Source organism: Drosophila gunungcola, unplaced genomic scaffold (assembly GCF_025200985.1).
Source record: "Drosophila gunungcola strain Sukarami unplaced genomic scaffold, Dgunungcola_SK_2 000035F, whole genome shotgun sequence".
Taxonomy (NCBI): Eukaryota; Metazoa; Arthropoda; class Insecta; order Diptera; family Drosophilidae; genus Drosophila; species Drosophila gunungcola.
Genome location: NW_026453209.1, coordinates 714,909 through 737,425, shown reverse-complemented (window position 1 = coordinate 737,425; position 22,517 = coordinate 714,909). Strand labels below are relative to the sequence as shown.

Sequence of the window (22,517 nt, the reverse complement as noted above, 5' to 3'; positions counted from 1 at the left end):
ACGAAATTTTATTGCCAACTGTATTAAATGTATTTACAGTAAATAGTTGGGAGAACATGAAGGGCTTCTTCATTGCATACCCATACCCAAAGGAGATGTTCCGCTGCATACGGGTTATATGGATGGACCGATGGACTTCACATCGAAGCAGTACAAGTATATTCTGGCAATTGCAGATAGCCTGGCCAAGATCATTTGCAATTACCCCACGAAAACGAACGGATACGAAGAGGTTTTCAGGAAATTTACCGAATGGTAAAAAGTTTTTGGATTTCCGAAACGAAATGTCAGCCTTTACGTCTGGTGCGTTTGAAAAGTGGCTAAACAGCAACAAAGTGGATCACGTTAGCTCAACTACTGGAGATGCTCGTGAAAATGAATTCTCGCTGTCAATTTGTTTATTAGAGTTTTAAGGTAATAAAATTGTTAAGTTTAGCTGCGGAAAGTCATTTAAGCGATAACATATTAACATGCCTTCTCTTTTGTTAAGGGAAAGAAGAGCCGAAAATTCGTCTGTATTTTATGTTGTGTCTTTGTCATTCTTTTCGTGATTGCTTACAGTTTTTAATTGTCATTTAACTAAATCTAATTTTTTTCCGACTGCATAGTCTCAAGTTGAGGTTAAATTGGTCTATAATTATTTTTTATATGATATTGTTATTTAAGGTGTTGGAAGGAAATTAAAAAAATAATCATGTTCCACTTTTTTATCAGCTTTTGAAAAAAATTTTCAAAAACTTATTGAAGGTTTATTTATTATTTATTGTTGTGCGACCATTCAAGCGGATCCATATATTATTACAGGGTAACGACTTAATTCCGCCCATATAATTCTGCCGTTTTAAAACGACATACTTGTGGTGGACCTATGTCGTTTTAAAGTGACATTGATCCGCCGAGGAAAAAACGACATAATATCGCCAGCCGCGAAATATATATTTACATACATGTGTGGGTGTACATATTGTATATGTAAATATATGGATTTATAAGTAATACGTAGATTTCACTTCAAAATATTTACTATTAGTCATCAACATTTTTGTATTTATTTATATATTATGTTGTATATGTAAATAGATGGATGTGTAAATAATGCGTAGATTTTACTTCAAATTGTTTACTATTATTCATCAACATTTTTATATTAATTTATTTTTGATTCAACAACATTTTTGTATTTATTTATGTTAATGCATATATTCTTACATATACAGACAGTACAAGAATTATCCTCAAAATACAAAATAGAGATGATTTTAAAATGGGCATTTAATTGATATTCATCAATAGAACTAATCATCAACAAATAATCGGCAAAAATACACTTCGTCGCAATCAGCGTACTGATAAAAGCCTGATGAATTCTTCGCGCAGCAGATATATACAATATATATTAAGTTATGTATCAGAGATCTGCATGGTGCACCGCAGCAACAAGTACACTGAACACAAAAAATGTTTTTGTAAACTCGTGTGTCAAAACACCGCTCCTCTGCCGGCTATACACTATCCTATGCTTAGTAGATATGGCCTGCTGATCACTGATGTAAGAGACTGCGAGTGGGGGTGCTGAACGCACCCGACAGATGGCGCCACCTAAACAAACATTGTATTGTGGGGGAATACTAAGTTTCAAATTCAATTTTTTTGTTAGTTCTTCAAAATATAGTAATGGTTTATTGTTTAAGACAACTATAGATCCCATGGGAACCGGAATATCAAAACAAACAAACAAACAATTAAATACATTTTTAACTTTTCTATTTTTAATTTTTTTTTGATGTAGTAGTTTTTGAATGTAGTAGTGGTTTAAAAATTCAGAGTTATGCTTTTCATTATATTTAAATCGGAAAAAATATCATAGGTGCCGTAGGATCGATTAACTGGAAAACATCGACTTGTCAAAGCTTACATTATTTCTTGTTTTGTTTAAATCAAATCGAAAATGTCTTCTTCACTGCGTTGCTAACTTCTGACTGAAATTATAACCCTCTGCAAGGTAATAAAAAGCTGAATTTGTAAAAGCTGAATTAGAGGCAAGGCCCAATTGCAAATGCCCAATTGTATTCCATCCGGACAACGCCAGGCCACTCACATCTTTGGTGACGAGCCAGAAGCTCCGGAAGCTCGGATGCGATGTTTTTTTTACATCTACCGAATGGTACGGACCTCGCAGCAAGTAATTACCATCTGTTTCTGTCAATGGCGGACGAGCTTGGTAGTCGAAAGTCGGCCACAAAAGAGGCCTGTGAAAATTGGCTCTCCGAGTTTTTTGCAACTGGGAAGCAAGTATTTATAAGAAAGGGCATTATGAAGTTGACATGCGGTAGGGAACAAATCATCGAACAAAACGGCGCAAAGTCGCATGATAAAACAGTGGACGGTAACGCCCAATCTCCGTAGTGTAGGCTGAGGCCAACTCTGCAGAGCAGCAGAAGTGCGGCGGCAAAGACCAAGAGGAACAGTATAAAACCGCACCTACACTGACAAGTTTTGCCGTGAAAATTACCCACACAAAGAAGTGTGAACATGTTATAGTGTATCTGCCGACCACTGATTTAACATTTTAATAAAATCGTTTTGTTCTTTTTATAATAGATATGTTAAGATATGTTTAAAATACAAAAATATTTTAATTTTGCTTGTGGGAAACATTTAAAAAAACAAGAAAGGAAGCAAACTTCAGCATGCCGAAATTTATATACCCTTGCAGCTATTGCAAAAATTAAATATTTTTGAAAACATTAAAATTATGATTGACTTGCGTGTATGTTTAAAAAAAATTGAAGCTATGATGATTTGCAGATTAATTATTTGATAGGTACTATGGTATCTATATGATATCGTTTTCCGATTTAAATAAAATTAAATGCGTAATTCTGAACTGTCAAATTATTAATTAGTCAACAAAAATTTCTAAAAATTATTACAAAATAAAAAAGTTAAAGTTTTTTTAAACTTATTTTTATATCCTTGCAGAGGGCATTATAATTTCAGTCAGACGTTGCAACGTAGTGAAGGACACGTTTCCGACCCTATAAAGTATATATATTCTTGATCAGCATCACTAGGAGAGTCGATCTAGCCATGTCCGTCTGTCCGTCCATTTCTACGCAAACTAGTCCCCCAGTTTTAAAGCTATTTAAGTAATCTTAAAGTTCAGGCGATAGCGAAATAAATAAATGTTATATAGGTAAAACTACCAGAAAGCGATCAATTTATGCAGATAAATGTAACAATATTCACATTCATATTCATATTTTTCAGTGAAAAAAACAGTTCATTTGGTAATAAAGAACTAGCTGATCAACCGCATTTTGTTTGTTGCATGAACGACTTCACCTCATCATCACCTTCAACCTCAACACAAGAGTCACAAAACAATTGCAGAAGAAATAGAAAAGTTTACATAGTTTTTTTAATATTTATCTTAAAATAGTAAGTTTTCACTAGCGAAGCGAAGGGAATATTAAAGTGTATGAAGAAAGAGACCGAATAAAATCAATTGTGATATAAACCTAAGATGGGTTGATACGGAAACAGATAAAAATTCGAAGCGCAAAAAAAAACACAACTATTCGATTTGATGTCAAAGATATTTTTGTGTTGTAAGAAGGATAGGACGATTAAATCAAATAGCTCATTTAAAAACAATTAAATAAATAAATTAAACAAGAAAGAACGAGTTCCCCGACTATTAGATACCCGTTACTCAGCTAACAAAATTGAAACTTAATATTTCCCCACAAAATAATCAGACTTTAGCTGACGCCATCTGTCGAACCGCATAGCCAACACTAGTAGCTAAGAGCGTACACCACCCCTTCCCTCCGCTGACAGTTCTTTCGTTCTGTCTATCCGATCCGAGGCCGAGCAGAGGAGGAGGAACAAATAACAATTTAACTTAAGGTGTCTCCCGAAAGATGAGACCGAGACACACACACAAACATGCTGTAGAGCAACGTGGCAGAATTTGCCATTTCTTTTGCAATTCCTTTTACCTTTACCTTTCAACGAACTTCACTTTTACTCTACGAGTAACTGGTATAAGAAATATAACGCTGCTATACCAATTATTTCAATATATTATATTTGAAAGGATTACAACATTTTAATTTCGCAAAGGGTTTCCTTTTTGTGGTGAAAACTAAAAGTAAAAAAAAAAAAAATTCTAAAAATATATTAATTGTTAGCCGGCTCGAGGTCAGGATGTTGAAAAAAACACAAAATTATTTCAATTTTGGTAATTTTGTCAATATATTTCGGTTGCACTTCGGCAACCGTCTTCGGGTCAACTATAAAATAATTACAACGATTTTAATATTTTTAACAAACAGAAAACAATTTTCATTTGACCTACATTTAATTGACACGTCTGCGTCCGGTGACGTGGAGTTGTTAACTAATTTTTTCTTTCCCTAGTAAGTGTCTATATAAATGAGCGCAATTGTCAGTGTCCGTTTTGTAGTTCATCCGTATGTCTGTAGGTGTTTTTATGATATGTAGCATTTCTATGGTGAATCGTTTGGCATAGTGTTGTTCTTGTGATAAAATACTCGCATCTTCGAAGTTCGGTGAGTGATTACTCTTGGCACAGTGGGACATGAGTGCTGTTTTTTGCGCGCTCGTATGATGTCTATCTTTGAAGTTCGATTTATGTTGTGCTAGTCTAGTTTTTAATTTAGATTTTGTTGTTCCTATATATATCATGTTGCAGTCTTTCTAGTTTCCTTATTTGTCTCATCTTCGTTGTTTTTGTTAGTTTTTTGGTAATGTTCTGCTCGCTCTCCATAAATGATGTGAAGTCGTTCGGGTCTAATTGTTTTTGTAATATCGTTCTCTTATCCTCTCTCTTTTTGATTATTCTTTTTTGTATATGATGTTTGTGTTGAAATAAGTTGACAACCACCACAGCTTTACCACCACGAATATATGGACTACCCAAAATTCATAAAGAAGGAACCCCTCTACGACCAATCTGCTCCTCCATCGGATCACCATCCTATGCACTATGCAAATACATAATTGACATATTAAAAAACGTAACAATAGACTCCAAATACAACATAAAAAATTCAGAAGAATTCAAAGAAAAAATCAACAACACATATATTGGCGACGATGAAAGATTAATTTCATTTGACGTAATTTCATTATTTCCGAGTATACCGACAGATCTAGCCCTGGATATAATAAAAAACAAATGGACAATAATACAAAAACACAGTAAAATACCGCAAACAATATTTATGGACATAATAAAATGTTGTATTCAAGAAAACAGATATTTCAAATTTGAAAACAATTTGTACACACAATTAAAAGGAATGCCTATGGGATCGCCAGCCTCGCCGGTCATTGCAGATATTGTAATAAAAACTCTCCTGGACAACACGTTAGAAAAATTAAGACGACCTCCAAGATTACTGACAAAATACGTAGATGACCTGTTCGCAATCATTCAAGAGGATGACATTAAAACTACACTGACCATGCTCAACTCTTTCACCAATAATATAAAATTTACAATGGAACTAGAAGAAAACGACCAATTACCTTATTTGGACTCAGTGATAATTAGACGTGGAAATCGATTAAAATTAAAATGGTACATGAAACCAATTGCGTCCGGACGAATCATCAATTTCAACTCCAAACACCCAAAACAAATGATAATAAATACAGCTAGAAGCTGTATACATAGAATGCTCAAAATTTCAGACACGGATTACCACGAAGAGATCAATGTTAACAGACAATGATTTCCCAAAACACATAATAACAACACAAAACAACAAAAAAAAAAACAGCGTTAAAAGCAATAAAAACAAATATATTTGTCAATGTCCCGGCATTATCCGAACGTGTAGCGAAATCGGAATGCTACGACAAAGAAAACATAAGTATCGCACATAAACCGGACCACACATTAAAATCTATATACAACAGAACAAAATCAAAGATAAATGAAATTGACAAAAAAGACGTAATATATAAAATACCGTGCAACGGCAACAACAACGAAATATGCAACATGATATATATAGGAACAACAAAATCTAAATTAAAAACTAGACTAGCACAACATAAATCGGACCTCAAAGCTAGACATCATACGAGCGCGCAAAAAACAGCACTCATGTCCCACTGTGCCAAGAGTAATCACTCACCGAACTTCGAAGAGGCGAGTATTTTATCACAAGAACAACACTATGCCAAACGATTCACCATAGAAATGCTACATATCATAAAAACACCTACAGACATACGGATGAACTACAAAACGGACACTGACAATTGCGCTCATTTATATAGACACTTACTAGGGAAAGAAAAAATTAGTTAACAACTCCACGTCACCGGACGCAGACGTGTCAATTAAATGTATGTCAAATGTAAATTGTTTTCTGTTTGTTAAAAATATTAAAATCGTTGTAATTATTTTATAGTGGTCCTGAAGACGGTTGCCGAAGTGCAACCGAAATATATTGACAAAATTACCAAAATTGAAATAATTTCGTGTTTTTTTCAACATCCTGACCTCGAGCCGGCTAACAATTAATATACTTTGGAAAGGTCGCCAAAACCAACTATATAATCTAAAAATAACGATAAAGTTTGGGTGTTCAACTTAAAGAAAAAGATTTACATCAAATCTTGATCCTTAATTTTTGTCTACATCAACAAACACTACGGAGAAGAAGCAACCAAGGTTAAGAAGCTTTACGCCCTCAACTTCCACGGCTATCTGAAACTGAAAAATGCATGTTGGACAAAAGAAGACCTGTCACGCCATCCGTGCTTGCGCGACTTTTTCAGCTTTTGTATGGGAAATCGCTGCGCAATAGTTTTAAAGCTTTAGACTAGTTACCCATTTTTTTAAACCGTTGTAGAGAATGTTATGAAATTGGTCAGAAGTTTGTAATTTAGTGAAGGAGACATTTCCGACCCTGTAAAGTAGGTCTGTCCGCCTGTTTCTATTCCATTTGCGAGCGAGCTCAGTTTAAAAGCTATAGATTTGAAACTTTTGCACTCGTATTTCTGAAAATGGCATAGATCGAAAGTCGATATTCTACAGCTGCTGCCATATTTTAGACTTCGCATTTTTATACCATTGCACAGAGTATTATAAATTCAGTCAGTAAATATATTTGTGACGCTCAGGAGCGCACAGAGTAGATATAATATAATAAACATAAGCAGTAGTTATAGATAGTCGTTAAGTAGGCAAGAAGCCGAAATAAATGTAAGTTAAATACCTGTAAAATGCAAGAAGCAAGTCGTGAAGTAGGCAAGAAGCCGAAATAAATTTAAGTTAAACGGAAATATTCAAATTTAAATATCCGGGCGGGCGCGCCAAACAAAGGAAACGGTCACACTGACCAATGGCCACCACAAGCCACACGCGTTATGGCCATGGCTATAGGATTATGAAACTACAGTCACACTAATTGTGACTGGCGAGGGCCGGGAGGGATATAAAAAGGGCGCCGGTGGCCCATACAGATCCATACGGTGGCGATCGGAGAAGGTAAGGCTTACACTTTGGAGTGAGCAAACTTCTCTGGGATTTAACTGCGGAGTCTTTTTCGGGATAGGGTCTAGTACCCCGTCCACCCAATACATTGTAGTTAGCTTTTTTCCCCCCCTTCCCCTTCTACCCTCCAAAAGACCGGCCGCCATCAGTGATATCCGACCTTTGGAATTCCCTCCCCACCCCCCTGAAGACCGGCCGTCATCAGTGATATCTGACCTTTGGGATCCCACACCCCAAGACCGACCGTCATTAGTGACACCCGATCTTCTGGGGACTCAACCACTCGGTTCTCCGAGGCGCTCCCCGGCCGTCTGCCGAACCGATCCCACCTGGTAGACCCAAGCGGCCTCCACCCTCTGCTCGAAACTGGTAGCCCCAAGCGGCCTCCACCCTCTGCTCAAGACTGGTAGACCCAAGCGGCCTCCAAACTGTCTCATCCTCCTAGACATAAGCATAGCCAAGAGGGACGTGGCTTTTTCTTTCTCATCCACAGGGCACCCGCCGCCGCCACCGCCGCCATCACCGCGACGACGACGCCCAACGACGACGCAGAACGACGACGCCGAACGACGACGCGGAAGACCCCGGCAACCTACGGGCGGACGAGCCCCTGCAGCACGAACTCTATATATAATATGTAACAGATAATTCTTAATAAACGCATACCGATTCGATTTCACTGAACCCGCTTACGTGTCATACTCTGGGAACCGGGTCGACCTCCAGCAACCAGACATCGGTACAGAGTTATGTCGACGTGGGTGTACCTAGCAACTAAGGCGGATCTGATCGAGTACGCAAGGGAGTTCGGATTAGACACAACAGGAAAAGTGGAGGAGCTAAGACAGATACTGTCAGCATTCGCAAAGAACCCAAACCACACGGAGACGATCAGGCAAAGACTGGGAGTACTAGCAGAGAAGCACAAGAAGGAAAAAGGAGCAACGGATCAGAACAGCACACCAGCGGAGGAACTCAACTCAATAGCGAACCAGATCGGCCTACTGGTGAAACAAATCAACACCCCACCACGGCAGGAATCAGAAACTCCAGACATGCCGGACTGGAAGGAACAAAAGGTAGAAGTGGAAATCCTAAACCGAGTAAGGAGTTGGGGGATCCGCTACCAAGGAACAACCAATCCCTTGGAATTCCTCAGCAAGATGGTGGAATGGGCCAAAGGCTACGGCATACACAAAGATGCCCTGATCCAGACGATGCCATTCATCCTAGAAGGAGTAGCAGTGGACTGGTGGAACACCACACCGAGCCAGATAAGGACATGGGAGGACCTCAGGGAGGAACTGTTAGAATACTTTTTGCCACCAAGATATCAGGAACAGTAGGAAACACAAATCACTCAACTACGGCAGCGAGAAACAGAACTAACAAGGGAATACGCAATGAACCTGAGGAAACTAATGAGATTTACAGAGTATTCAGAAGAGACAAAGCTGGACCGGATATACAGAAACTGCAGAAGTAAAATAAAGCTCTACACGAGACGGTCGGGATTTAAAACATTAACAGAATTCCTGAGGTTGGCAGAAGAAGTGGAAGAAATAGAAACTATGGAAGGAACCAACAGACCAATAACAACAGGAAACCAGAACTTGACGTCGGAAATCTGCATGAGATGCGGAGGAACAGGGCACGCCGCAAGAACCTGTACAAACCCCCCAAGACTGTTTTGCTGGGTATGCGGCAGAAATGGAACAAGAACAACGGAATGTTGCCGAGCTGGAGCGGGAAACGCCAGAGGCCTGAGCAGATAACGCTGGCAGCTCAGGACCAAAAACAAATACCAGCGACAGGTGAACAAATAAGTTGTGACGGATTCCAAATATTGGCCACGGTAAAAATCGGACCAGTAAAAGCAAAAGGAACAGTGGACACAGGAGCTTCACGGAGTGTGATCAGCAAGAGAAGATACAACGAATTGAGAAAATATGGAAAATGGAGGAAGGGAAGGACAGAAATAACATTAGCGAACGGATCAAAGCAAAGATCGGATGGAGATTTTACAACCAACATACAGTTCGCAGGAGAAGAATTCGAGTTGGACTTCCTCATCTTAAATCAGGTGACAGGAGGAATATTATTAGGAATAGACTTTCTGGCCAAAACGCGCACAAGAATCCAATGCGGCAACCTGGAATTAGATATCACCGAGGCAGAGACAACACAAGGAGAAATAGAACCCGGGCAGAGCACAGACGATACGGAGCCGACGGAGGAGGAAATCAGCAAATTTCAGGAACAACAAAGGCAAGTATTCGAGGGAATGAAGGGAACCAGTAATATCACGACACATAAACTTTACATGAAGGACGACAGACCGGTAAAACAACGATACTACCCACGGAACCCGAAACAACAGGCGATAATAAATGAGCAAGTGGATGAATTGCTGGCACTAGGGTTGATTGAACCATCACACAGTCCATACAGCGCGCCAGTAGTATTGGTAAAAAAGAAGAACAACGAGTGGAGAATGTGTGTGGACTATCGGCTGTTGAACGAAAGAACAGAAAAAGACGCCTACCCGGTACCAAGAATGGACTTTATTTATAGAAGCAAAGTTCATAAGCACGCTAGACCTGAAATCGGGGTATTGGCAGATACCAATGGAAGGTCTCAGTCGGCAATACACAGCCTTCACAGTACCGGGACGAGGCTTGTTCCAGTGGAAGGTCATGCCGTTCGGACTCACAACCGCACCTGCCACATTCCAGAGAGCTTTAGATACGGCCAGAGATGGAGCCATTCGCGTTCGCATACCTGGACGATATCGTGGTAATCGGAAGGAACAAAAAAGAACACTTGGAGAAATTAAGAGAGGTTTTCAGAAGGTTGCAAGCGGCAAACCTAAAAATAAATGCGGAAAAGTGTCATTTCTTCCAAAACGAGCTAAAATTCTTGGGACTCATTGTAACCGACAGAGGCATCAGGACGGACCCGGAGAAAGTGGCAGCCATTCGAGAATTACCAGCCCCAAAAGGCACTAAGGAAGTACACAGCTTTTTAGGGATGGCATCATGGTATAGGAAATTCATCCCAGGGTTCACGGAGAAAGCAAGCGCCCTACAAGACCTGGTAAAGAAAGGGAAAAAATTCGAATGGCTGACAGAACATCAAGAGGCGTTCGAGAAGATTAAAGAAAGTTTAACAATGGCACCAGTACTAGCATGCCCAGACTTCACCAAACAATTCAAGCTACAGACAGACGCAAGCGAGCTGGGGATAGGAGCAGTTTTAACCCAGGAAGACCCCGAGGGGGAACATGTCATCTCATACGCAACCCGGAAGCTGAGCAAGGAAGAGCGAAACTATAGCGCCACAGAAAAAGAGTGCCTGGCAATCTACTGGAGCATCAACAAATACAAAATGTATCTGGAAGGATACCGATTTGTAGTGGTGACGGATCACCTAGCGTTGAAATGGCTAAACTCCATAGAAAGCCCTTCAGGGAGGGTAGCCAGATGGGCGCTCGGACTACAAAAGGTTCCAATTCGAGATTAGATACCGAAAAGGAAAATTGAACGCAGTAGCAGACGCATTGTCCAGGGCCCCACCAGTAGAAATAAAGTCCGCGAACTGTCAGGGCGACTGGTTTAAGGAAGCATACGAGGAGGCGCAGAAAGACCCAAAGAAGGAGAAAGACTCTACAAAAGATGCGGGAGAGAAAGGGATAGACAACCATGGAAGCTGTGCATTTCAGAAAGCGAGATTCAAACGGTGCTTAAAGAAAACCACTGCAACACAACAGCGGGGCACATGGGGATATTAAAAACGCAGAGGAAGATTATGCAACGATATTTTTGGACCAGAATGCGGAAGGACATTGTAAAATTCGTAAAGGCGTGCGAGAGCTGCCAGCGATACAAATTGTCTCAACAAAAAACCGCGGGGAAAATGCTGACAAGGATAACCGAAGCACCGTGGGAAACCGTATGTGTCGACTTCGTCGGACCTCTACCACGCACGAAGCATGGAAACACCACACTAATAGTGATAGTGGATAGATTTTCAAAATGGACCGAACTCGCGGCAATAAGGAGCGCAACGGCAGAGGCATTCCTGAAAATATTTTGTGAACGGATAATCGCCAGAGTGGGTGCGCCAAAAACACTGATATCAGACAATGGGGTCCAGTTTACGGGAGGAAAAACAAAGACCGCCATGGAACAGTGGGGCATACAGCAACAATTCACGGCGCCATATACACCGCAGCAGAACCCAACTGAAAGAACAAACCGAACCATAAAAACCATGATATCACAAATGGCAGGGGAGGAACAAACTAGGTGGGACGAGAATCTGCCGGAGCTAATGCTAGCATATAACAGCAGCACATCCGAATCAACGGGATTCAGCCCGGCCCAAATACTGTACGGAAGAGAACTCCGACTGCCGGGAGCACTATTCGACAAGGTCACCAAAGGGTCAGGATTAGCGACAGAAACAGTGGCAGCAAGGTGAAAGAGACTACAAGGCATCAGAAGCGAAGCGATCGAGAACATGGAAGGAGCAGCAGAGATACAAAAATACCATTACGACCTACGTAAAAGAGAATGGAAACAGTGTAGGACAGCTAGTCTGGTGCAAAACACACTACCTATCCAACGCAGCGGAAAAATTCAACGCTAAATTAGCACCGAAATATGACGGGCCGTGGGTAGGAGACAAATTTTGTTCGCCGGTGATAGTTATGTTAAAAAATTGTAAATCGAAGAAAGCAAAACGCGCATACATTGGAGATTTAAAAATATATATTGACACTAACCATGAACTAACCAACCTTAATAAGAAAGAAACAGAAGGTAACTCAAGCGATGTATTGTTATTTTCAGAAAACAACAACATGAACAAATTCGACATTACAAAGAACAAGTTCCGGGAGAGCAGCACACGGCTGCAGCAAGAACGGCGAGCGGCGAGGTTGATACCGGCGAGACCAGCAGGGGCGGGCATACGGGTCAGGACAGCACCGACTCGCCTCAGACCACCAATGTGCAGGCTAGCTCTGTCACAAAGAGAAGAGCAGTCACAACCAGAGGGGCAACAGACAGCCCGACCGCCAGCAAGAGCGGCCGTGGCGACCGCTAGAGGCGAACGGATCCGGATCGCCCATGTTCCTCGCAGCCCCCTTGAGGCAGTGGCCGGCAGGAGTGTCCAGGAGCAACAGGGAGAACGGGCAAGGACACCGTCGCCAGACCGGACATCCTGGAGCTACACCCGAAGGACACGGAGGCGCAAGCGGCGGATGCACAGGCAGAGGAAGCGACATCAAGCCATGAGACGGAGGCACGCCCAGACCACAAGTGGAGTGGTTCACGAACGAGATGGGGTGGATCGTACCCAGAGATGCAACGATGTCAGCCAGGGCGGTCAACGAAATTAAAGAGAGATGGAACAGAAGGAGAAAGGGAAAGCAGCAGAGTTTATTAGTGAAGGACGACCGGAAGACGTGGAAGGTCATCTTTGGAAGGGGAAGACGTATCACTATAAGACACTTCGTGCCTTCTCAAGAGGGGGGGAGGTGTGACGCTCAGGAGCGCACAGAGTAAATATAATATAATAAACATAAGCAGTAGTTATAGATAGTCGTTAAGTAGGCAAGAAGCCGAAATAAATGTAAGTTAAATACCTGTAAAATGCAAGAAGCAAGTCGTGAAGTAGGCAAGAAGCCGAAATAAATTTAAGTTAAACGGAAATATTCAAATTTAAATATCCGGGCGGGCGCGCCAAACAAAGGAAACGGTCACACTGACCAATGGCCACCACAAGCCACACGCGTTATGGCCATGGCTATAGGATTATGAAACTACAGTCACACTAATTGTGACTGGCGAGGGCCGGGAGGGATATAAAAAGGGCGCCGGTGGCCCATACAGATCCATACGGTGGCGATCGGAGAAGGTAAGGCTTACACTTTGGAGTGAGCAAACTTCTCTGGGAGTTAACTGCGGAGTCTTTTTCGGGATAGGGTCTAGTACCCCGTCCACCCAATACATTGTAGTTAGCTTTTTTTCCCCCCCTTCCCCTTCTTCCCACCCTCCAAAAGACCGGCCGTCATCAGTGATATCCGACCTTTGGAATTCCCTCCCCACCCCCCTAAAGACCGGCCGTCATCAGTGATATCTGACCTTTGGGATCCCACACCCCAAGACCGACCGTCATTAGTGACACCCGATCTTCTGGGGACTCCACTACTCGGTTCTCCGAGGCGCTCCCCGGCCGTCTGCCGAACCGATCCCCCTGGTAGACCCAAGCGGCCTCCACCCTCTTCTCGGAACTGGTAGACCCAAGCGGCCTCCACCCTCTGCTCAAGACTGGTAGACCCAAGCGTCCTCCAAACTGTCTCATCCTCCTAGACATAAGCATAGCCAAGAGGGACGTGGCTTTTTCTTTCTCATTCACAGGGCACCCGCCGCCGCCGCCACCACCGCGACGACGCCGAACGACGACGCGGAAGACCCCGGCAACCTACGGGCGGACGAGCCCCTGCAGCACGAACTCTATATATAATATGTAACATATAATTCTTAATAAACGCATACCGATTCGATTTCACTGAACCCGCTTACGTGTCATACTCTGGGAACCGGGTCGACCTCTTCCAGCAACCACTCCTGACATAAATAAATGTTGAAACGAGCCCCTGGACACCGTTGAGCCACCTCAGCAAAGCAGGATCGTTACATATTCTTGATAAGCATTACTAGAAGCGTCGATCTAGCCATGTCCGTCTGTCCGTCCGTTATAAAAGAATTATAGCTTTGCTGTTTTTTTAATTTTTTTTTTTAGTTCTTCTCTTAATTGTTAAATATTCCTGTATTACGATTTTTATTTCATTAAAATCGGACGACTATATCATATAGCTCCCATTGAAACTATAAAAAAATATAAAAAAAAATAAATTGAAAAGAAATGTAACTTAACATTTTTTTTATTTAAGAAAAAAAAAATTGTTTATGGTAATAATTTCATAATTCACAATTACCGTTGAAATTTGCGTGTTCAAATACGCAAAAGTCACATGGATAATTTTGTACGCATAAACATATATTTCCTTAAATGTATGTGTATAAAAAGTACCCAGTCGGAAGTTAGAGAATGCGTTCCAAAAAAAGCTTCTTTCATGCATGCTTTGCAAGCGAAAAAGAATGTAAGCAGCTATAAAGAAACATTGTTTATGCATTCTAAAGAGTTTTTGTGAAATCGTCCCTTCTACTACAATGACTTTTTTTGCAATGTAAACAAAAAGCTAAAACCCGAACGCTTCCGATCGTCCAAAATTTTTGAGATCGTGTTTTTCACCGAAAACCTCGCTTACGAAAGAACGCAAAAAGAAGTCTTGTTTCGGAATGGACAAAAAAATGGGAAACCAATTTAATCTATTTTTTTTAATGAACAGCAGCGGCGTAAATATATTCACTTTTTATCTTTAAAAACAATATCTGAACACTTTGTTATGTTGGTGGTATATGACTTGTTAAACTTTTCCCAAAATTAATTCTGTAAAAAATATTAATATTTAATTTTGATTATCAATTAAAATAGCTGGTGCCTCTGTGATTTGTGAAATTAATATACCTATACTTTGCGGCTTTAATTTTCAAGTAAGTATATTTTAACACTGTTAAGGAGTAATCATAAGTCGATACAGATCTTGGGTGATTATTGGATCACCCTAGTGTTTAGTTGCAAAATCAGCATAAACATCTTTAGGGGCCGTGCCTGGTTCTTGGCGGTGCACGGTATGGTGAGTTATGTTGATTTTGCTAGTGTCAGCACTTTGCTGCACGAGCGGTCGGCTTGCCGGCCGCGCATAGCTTACGTAAAGTCATATATGTTTTCAGTTTTAATTTGGACATTTAATAAAGAGCATTGGCTTGAATGTAAAACTCCGGCAGTGGCCGTCAACATTTATTCTATTAATTGAAATTGGTTACCGAGCCTTAAGGGCCGTTAGCAACGGAGTTAGTTACTCCCAACGTAGTCTTCGTAAGAAGAGAGAAGAGAGCCATTGGCAACCGCCCGGCACATTCATATGAGCAGCCAGCCACGGTGGCAATTACGTCTTCACCCCTTCCCCCGGACCAGCCACGGTGGCAATTGGATCGCAAAAACTGGACTTATTTAAAAGCATATAAAGTCTACCTGTGCCAAAAAAATATTTAATTTATAAACACTTTTTAACAGTCTTAAAAACAGTGTACGGTCAAAACAAATTTAAACAAATAGTTCCTTAAACTGTGTGTGGCTGTTAATCAAACAAATAAAAAGAATTATTTTTTTGAGCGTACAATAATAATACAATGCAATAAGACTTGAGTTTTAATTTATAATAAATACATATTCATGAATTGTGTTAATTTAATTAATGCGTTTTAAATATTATTTTCGTTTAATTCCAGAAAGACTTTTTCAAAACAAAGGGTAATTTATACATATTTCATAATTTAAATTTTGTGTTTTGTGAACTCGTTTCGTTTATTTGTGTGCTCTCATTTTTCTTTCTTCCTTTACTTCTACCTAGGGTGGACTTACATCTACATACAAGTTGTGTTTTATTAGGGTGGACCTAAGAACACAAAAAAAGTGAAAAAAATTTAGGAAAAATAAACATAAATTTAAATAATTAGACATTACATAAATAAAAAAATTTAATAATTTAATTGAAAAAAAAAAACATTTTACAAAATAAACAAAACTAATATAATTTAAAATGAGGGGAATGTCGCGGTCAAATTTTCACCTTTTAAGGAAAAATAAAAGGAAGAGCTTCAGCAATCGGCTGCTAGAGATCTTACTTTTGATACAGAAAATAATTCTGGAAATTAAAGCCCAAATTTATATGAACCTGAATCGGATAGAAGTGCATCAAACTATTCTTTTGAATATGATACCTATGACGCGGATCTTAATAATGCATTTGTTGATTGCGAAAATAAACCAAATCTCCGTGAAAAATTATAAGAATGGTACCATAATAATGATGCGACTAGAGATCAACTTGATGCACTTTTAAAAATGTTTGAATTCGGAAAATCTAGATCTTCAGTAGGACAATAAGTCCAAGTTTGATAATGGAGCTTAATTATGACGGTACTAGGGAAACAAAATGAAACAATATTCGGTAAGTGTTTTACAAACTTACAATCATATTTTTAAAAAATTACAATTTTCCCTCTTATCATTATATTTTATATTATATTTTCTCATTATTATATTTTCAGAGTCACAAAGGAGGGACGGCTACCACATAAAAGACCTTTGACTGGCCTTCACTAGGGCCAGAACAAAACTTACAAGGCTAAAAGTATAGCAAAAAGGATGAGAGAAGAAAAAAACGACCCGGCGATATTATAATAATTATAATTAATTACAATAAATTTTAGATCAAACGTTTTTAAAAAAAAATTAAAAATATAAAAATTGGAATTGAAACGGTTCCTAATAGCTTTTTTGGGAACGATAATACTTGCATTCATGGGTATGACTATTAGAAGGCATGTAAATGTGTTCTTGTGGAAGGAATCAATATTCATTCTTTAGATGTGTTACGCAATGCTTGCTTCGGAAGCTATCGAGAAAGGTTCCCGAGGAACGTTTCTAAGTTCATTCTAACAGTGCGTTGTAGAATGCTTCCTTCGTAAAGTACAAATGGAAGGGAAAGCCGAGCGTGTCCGAAGATAAAACTACCTTCCAATGGAACGTATTAAGATTCGTTCTTAGAGTGGTTCTAAAAGAAGGCTTGCTTCTTGTCCCGTCTCGAAAAAAAAGGAAAGGGAGCTTTCAGGGATCTGGAATGCGTTTTTCGCATGCAAAGGAAGCGTAAAAGAACACATCCTGGAAGCGTGTTTTTTCCGACTGGGAGACACACATTCCAATGTGCTCATTTATCTCGCCTGTTCGTTGCTCTTTTACTCTCTCGATATTCTCGCTCACTTCTTTTCTGGCGTTAAGAGCGTGCGGTTCATAAAATCTAAGTGTGCATTTTTATTTGTTCATTGTGGTTTGTCTGGTTAATACTTAATTGTATTACTTATTTTTAACAAAAACCATAATTACTCTTTTAATTTTATTCGAATCGGGTAATGGTATCATATAGCTGCCATAGCGACGATCGAATATTTAATCTGAAAATCGTCATAGCTTTAATGTATTAATGTATAATAAATATACGCATATAAATCGAATTTTAGATGTTTTAAAGAGGATACATCTCCGACCGTATAAAGTATTTATATTCTTGATCAGCACCACTAGGAGAGTCAATCTTGCCATGTCCGTCTGTCCGTCCGTTTCTACGCAAACTAGTCTCTCAGTTTTAAAGCTATCTGCATGAAACATTCCCAAAAGTTGTCTTTCTATTGCAGGTGGTTCTATATAGTAATGGTTGAATATTTCAGAATTACGGTTTAAGTTTCATCAAAATCGGACGACTATAACATAAAGCTCCCATAGGAACAATAAAAAAATTTTTTAGATTTTAACTTTTTTATTTTGTAATTTCTTTTTAGAAATTCTTTATGATTAATTAATAATTTGACAGTTCAAAATAACGCTTTTAATTTTATTAAAATCGGAAAACGATATCATATAGATGCCATAGAAACTATGTGGTACTAGTTTAAAATAGAGCTTTCTCTCGTAAAAAAGTACAAAAATAAAAAAATAAATTTTTACAAAGAGTCGGTGGAAAGATAACCGTAGGGACCAACTTGAGAGCCGAAAGCAAAAGGTAGCGTGAGTATTTAACATAAATTTTGTTTGCGCACTCAGCGCTTGTATTTAAATCACTAGTTGTAGGGCGAGAGCGGGAGCCAATAAAGCTTTCGTCTGTTCGCTCTTGCGAATTCGCCCCGTCTCTCGCCACCGTAGCATAAGTTAGGTTCTAAGAGAAATTATTGAAATATAATAGTTAGTGATCCATCGAACATCATCGTAGCCACTCCTTTTCGTCGCGCTTTCGACATAGTTTCACAATTTTTCGCAAATTAAAATCGTCTCGAACTACTGCGTTCACAAAGTTTTCGCGTTGTTAATACAAAATAGTATTAAATTTTTCATGGTGACCCCGACGTGATCAGCAGTAGAGTTCGCGAGTTTTAATTTTTTTTGTCGGTGAAAACTATAAACAATACCAACAACAACCAATTTATTCGTGTCGGTTCGGCCAACAAATTAAATTCAATAATTTCGTCGCTGGAAATTTTCTGCCGTTCTTGAAGTTGCGCCTGACGTTTCGGCAATTTTAATTGCTCAATTTGCTGCTGCCGCCAATGGAAGACAAAAAGGAAGTTGCAATTATCAAGTCGGCCATCCAGGTATAGAGTGCCAAAAGTTGAAAGTTAATCTGTGGCGTTTTGTCAATTGTGTTTTGGCCCATCTTTCAACTTTTTGCATTCGTGTAAAAATCGGTAGATAGTGAGCATTCTAACCAAGAAATACAAATTTGCATGTACTAACAACCAAAATTCTACAATAAACATAATCTATTTCGAATTATACATATGTGAATCGCTTTGGCCAAAGAACAAGCAATAAAATACTCGTCGTCGACCCAATTAGTGCGAACTTAATTCCCCCAACTTTCGTCGTAGTGAGCACCAATTTAGGGTATAAATAAAAATAGCTGGAAAAAAAAAAAAAAGTGCAAATTGTAAAAATTGAAGCTCTCAGAAAATTAGCGGCAATAACTTTCGCTGCAGTTTGTACGAACATTTCCCGCGCTTTTCAGAATTTTCCCGCGCTTTTCCAATTTTCCGCGCTTTTCATAATTTTGCGCGCATTTTGGCATCAGGCTTATATATTCGTTGCCCTTAGTTATCGGTCAGTGTATCATTCTCCGTTAGCATCTGCATAGGAAGAACCGCTAGCCGCGTACACATACACACGCACACCGACACCGCTGCCGCTATTTCGAGTTATCTTTTGTCGTTTTCGTTCTCGATCGCTGCAGCAGTGCAATTTTCGGTCTGCCTAAACGTTTGTTCGTTTTGTCGGTACGCTTGAGCTTGAGCGGTAACTCCCCTACAGTGCGTGCGTGCGGCATATACTGTCGCAGGGTTTATATAAAAAAAAAAAAAATATAAAAACCCTATTTAGATTTTTCGCTGAAATTCTCTCGGCACTTAGCTCCCTTACACCGTGTGCGATCGTTGATTTTATTTTATTATTTAACAAAAAAAAAAAAAAAATAATTTAATTAAAATAAATATTTAACACCTCTTCGATACCAACTAAATAAATACAAATAAACGCAATGGCAACTAAGGATATCGAAGAGCTTAAACATCAACGAGATGTTTGCATGAAAAGTATTAACCGAACTTATCGCCACTTAAAAGAAGCTAAATTATCTATAAATCCGGTCGAGCTTGAGTGTCGATTAGAGATTCTAAATACGCACATTGAAAATGCTTCACTTTTGCAAAACCAAATAGAAGTGAAAGATACAAAAGATGTATACCGCGAAGAGTTGGAAGAGAGGGCCGTAATGACAAAGTCATTGCTGATTTCAATTTTAAATAAGTCCAAACAAAATAATATCGAGAAATCCGCTCCGCCAGCAAATCGCCCGCCTCAATGCCGTCTGCCGAGCGTTGCACTCCCAACTTTTAGCGGAAAACACTCCGAATTTAAAAATTTTATAAGCCTTTTCGAAACTTTCGTTGACAAAGATGACACTTTACACGATATTGAAAAATTCAATCATTTAATTTCGTGTTTAGCTGGAGACGCTTTAGGAACAGTTAGGGCCTTCCAAGTCACTGCGGAAAATTATCCCAAAGCCCTTGCTAGCCTGAAGCGGGTGTACGATAATGATTGTCTTATTTTTTTTGACAACATATCGACACTTTTTAATTTGCAAAAAAATTTCCCAGCCTTCAGCTACAGCCTTGAGAACCCTCATCGACACGGTCACAGCCTTGTATGACTCCTTGCTGTCTATTGGGGATGATAGACGCATTACTAATGCCATTTTAATACATCTGGTAATGAGCAAGGTCGATGCAGGAACTAAAAGAAAATGGGAAGAACAGTTAGATTATACTTCGCTTCCACTTTGGAGCGAATGTGAGGCGGCCCTCAACAGGCGATACCAACACATGGTAGCAGAAGAGGCTTCCAAGCCCAAAACTGTTCAGCAGGCCCAATCTAACCCTAAGAAGAATGGAAATAGGAGTTTTTCGTTTGTCGCTGCCAGGAACGACTCTGTTCAATGCATGTATTGCAACTCAGCTGAACATCAGATTGGAAACTGCGCTTCCTTCGCAGCCCTGACAGTTCAGCAAAGATTCGATTTCGCTAAAAGAGCACCCTTATGCATTAACTGTTTAAGAAAGGGTCACACGGTCAAAAAATGCAAATCGAACAGATGTAGAGTGTGCAATTCCTCACATCACACTTTGCTACATATATATGCCCCAAACACAAATCTCGCGTTGCCACCTCCTTCTCAGCCCACGCTCATGCAGGAGTCTCCATCCACTTCGCATGTTTTGCATGCGAATGCATCGGATCGAGTCATTCTTGCAACTGCTGTTGTGAGCGTCCAAACAAAAAGCGGCGAGTTTGTATTAGCTCGAGCGTTGCTCGACTCTGGTTCACAATTAAACTTTGTAACCGACGAGCTCGCTCAGAGGCTCAAAATTACAAGAGAGGACGTGTGCATGAGCTTGCGAGGCATTGGTGGAACTAATGCCCAAGCCACAAAAAAAATACACACGATTGTGAAGTCGCGAATAGGGAACAGCCAATTGTCGTCCGATTTTTGGATTATGAAAAATATTTCTGGTTATCATCCGGATCAAGCGGTGAACACCAGCGGGTGGAGGGTGCCTGAAAATATTCAGTTGGCAGATCCATTCTTCTTCAAGCCCCAAAAAATAGATATGCTTATCGGCGCTGAAACATTCTTTGAACTTTTATCTATTGGCCAGATAAAGCAGGGGCCTGAATTCCCCATCCTACAAAAGACAGTTCTCGGCTGGATAGTGTCAGGCAGATGTGCCTCTGAAAATAATAAAAACGCTGAAAAAATGGTACATCTCAGCTGCCAGGAGGAAGCGTTGGAGTCAATTGACACAACCCTGCAGAAATTTTGGTCTGTGGAGGACTTGCCGCCCAAGGCTAAAGTCCATACTCCTGAGCAACAACTCTGTCAACAACACTTTGAGAAAAATACTCAAAGATTGTCGTCCGGTAGATTTTCGGTTCGTTTGCCGTTTAAATCTGACCCAAATACTCTTGGTTCGTCATACGAAGTTGCGAAACGTAGATTTTTGTCGCTAGAAAGGAAATTGTCAAAGGACCCTTCGCTGAAGAAGATGTATATTGAATTCATGGAGGAATATGTTTCACTGGGCCACATGTCTTCCACCAATGACAAAATTCCGAATACTCCGCACTATTTCATTCCGCACCAATGCGTTTTACGGCCACAAAGTACTTCAACTAAGTTGAGAGTAGTTTTCGATGCATCGAGCCGTACTTCTACGCAGGTAGCGTTGAATGACATCTTGATGGTAGGCCCAACTATTCAAGAGGAGCTGTACTCGACTCTGCTTCGGTTTAGATTGCATAAGTTTGCCCTTGCGGCCGACGTCAAAAAGATGTATCGCCAAGTGATGGTGGACGAAGCTGATCGTAACTTCCAGCTCATAGTATGGAGACGAGATCCTTCTGAGTCCCTGAAAATCTTTAAGTTGAACACCGTTACATATGGAACTTCGCCAGCACCCTTTTTGGCGATTCGGTGTTTAATGCGGCTAGGAGAGATGGCGCAAGCAACTCATCCAAAAGCCGCAAAGGTTATTCAGAATGATTTTTATGTTGACGATTTGTTGACTGGCGCCGGATGCGTTGAGGACCTGCAAAGCCTTCGAGACGAAGTTTCTCAGGTCTTGCAAGAGGCAGGTTTTGAATTGGCAAAGTGGTTTTCAAACTGCCCAGAGTTATC

General features: G+C 40.1%; 1 protein-coding gene and 2 long non-coding RNA genes across 3 annotated transcripts in view; 1 reads left to right on the top strand and 2 right to left on the bottom strand.

Annotated features, from left to right (window-relative positions):
• Positions 1-22,517, bottom strand: part of LOC128263966 (transcription-associated protein 1-like) — a 249,763-nt gene that overhangs the window by 12,417 nt on the left and 214,829 nt on the right. The window lies entirely within an intron of this gene.
• Positions 13,455-13,871, bottom strand: LOC128263970 (uncharacterized). The gene is made up of 3 exons (XR_008268616.1): positions 13,840-13,871; positions 13,654-13,801; positions 13,455-13,580 (listed from the first exon to the last, which is right to left on the bottom strand). It is a non-coding gene; the product is annotated as an uncharacterized LOC128263970 (long non-coding RNA).
• LOC128263968 (uncharacterized) lies at positions 15,334-16,903 on the top strand. Its single transcript, XR_008268612.1, has 3 exons — positions 15,334-15,985; positions 16,086-16,685; positions 16,786-16,903. It is a non-coding gene; the product is annotated as an uncharacterized LOC128263968 (long non-coding RNA).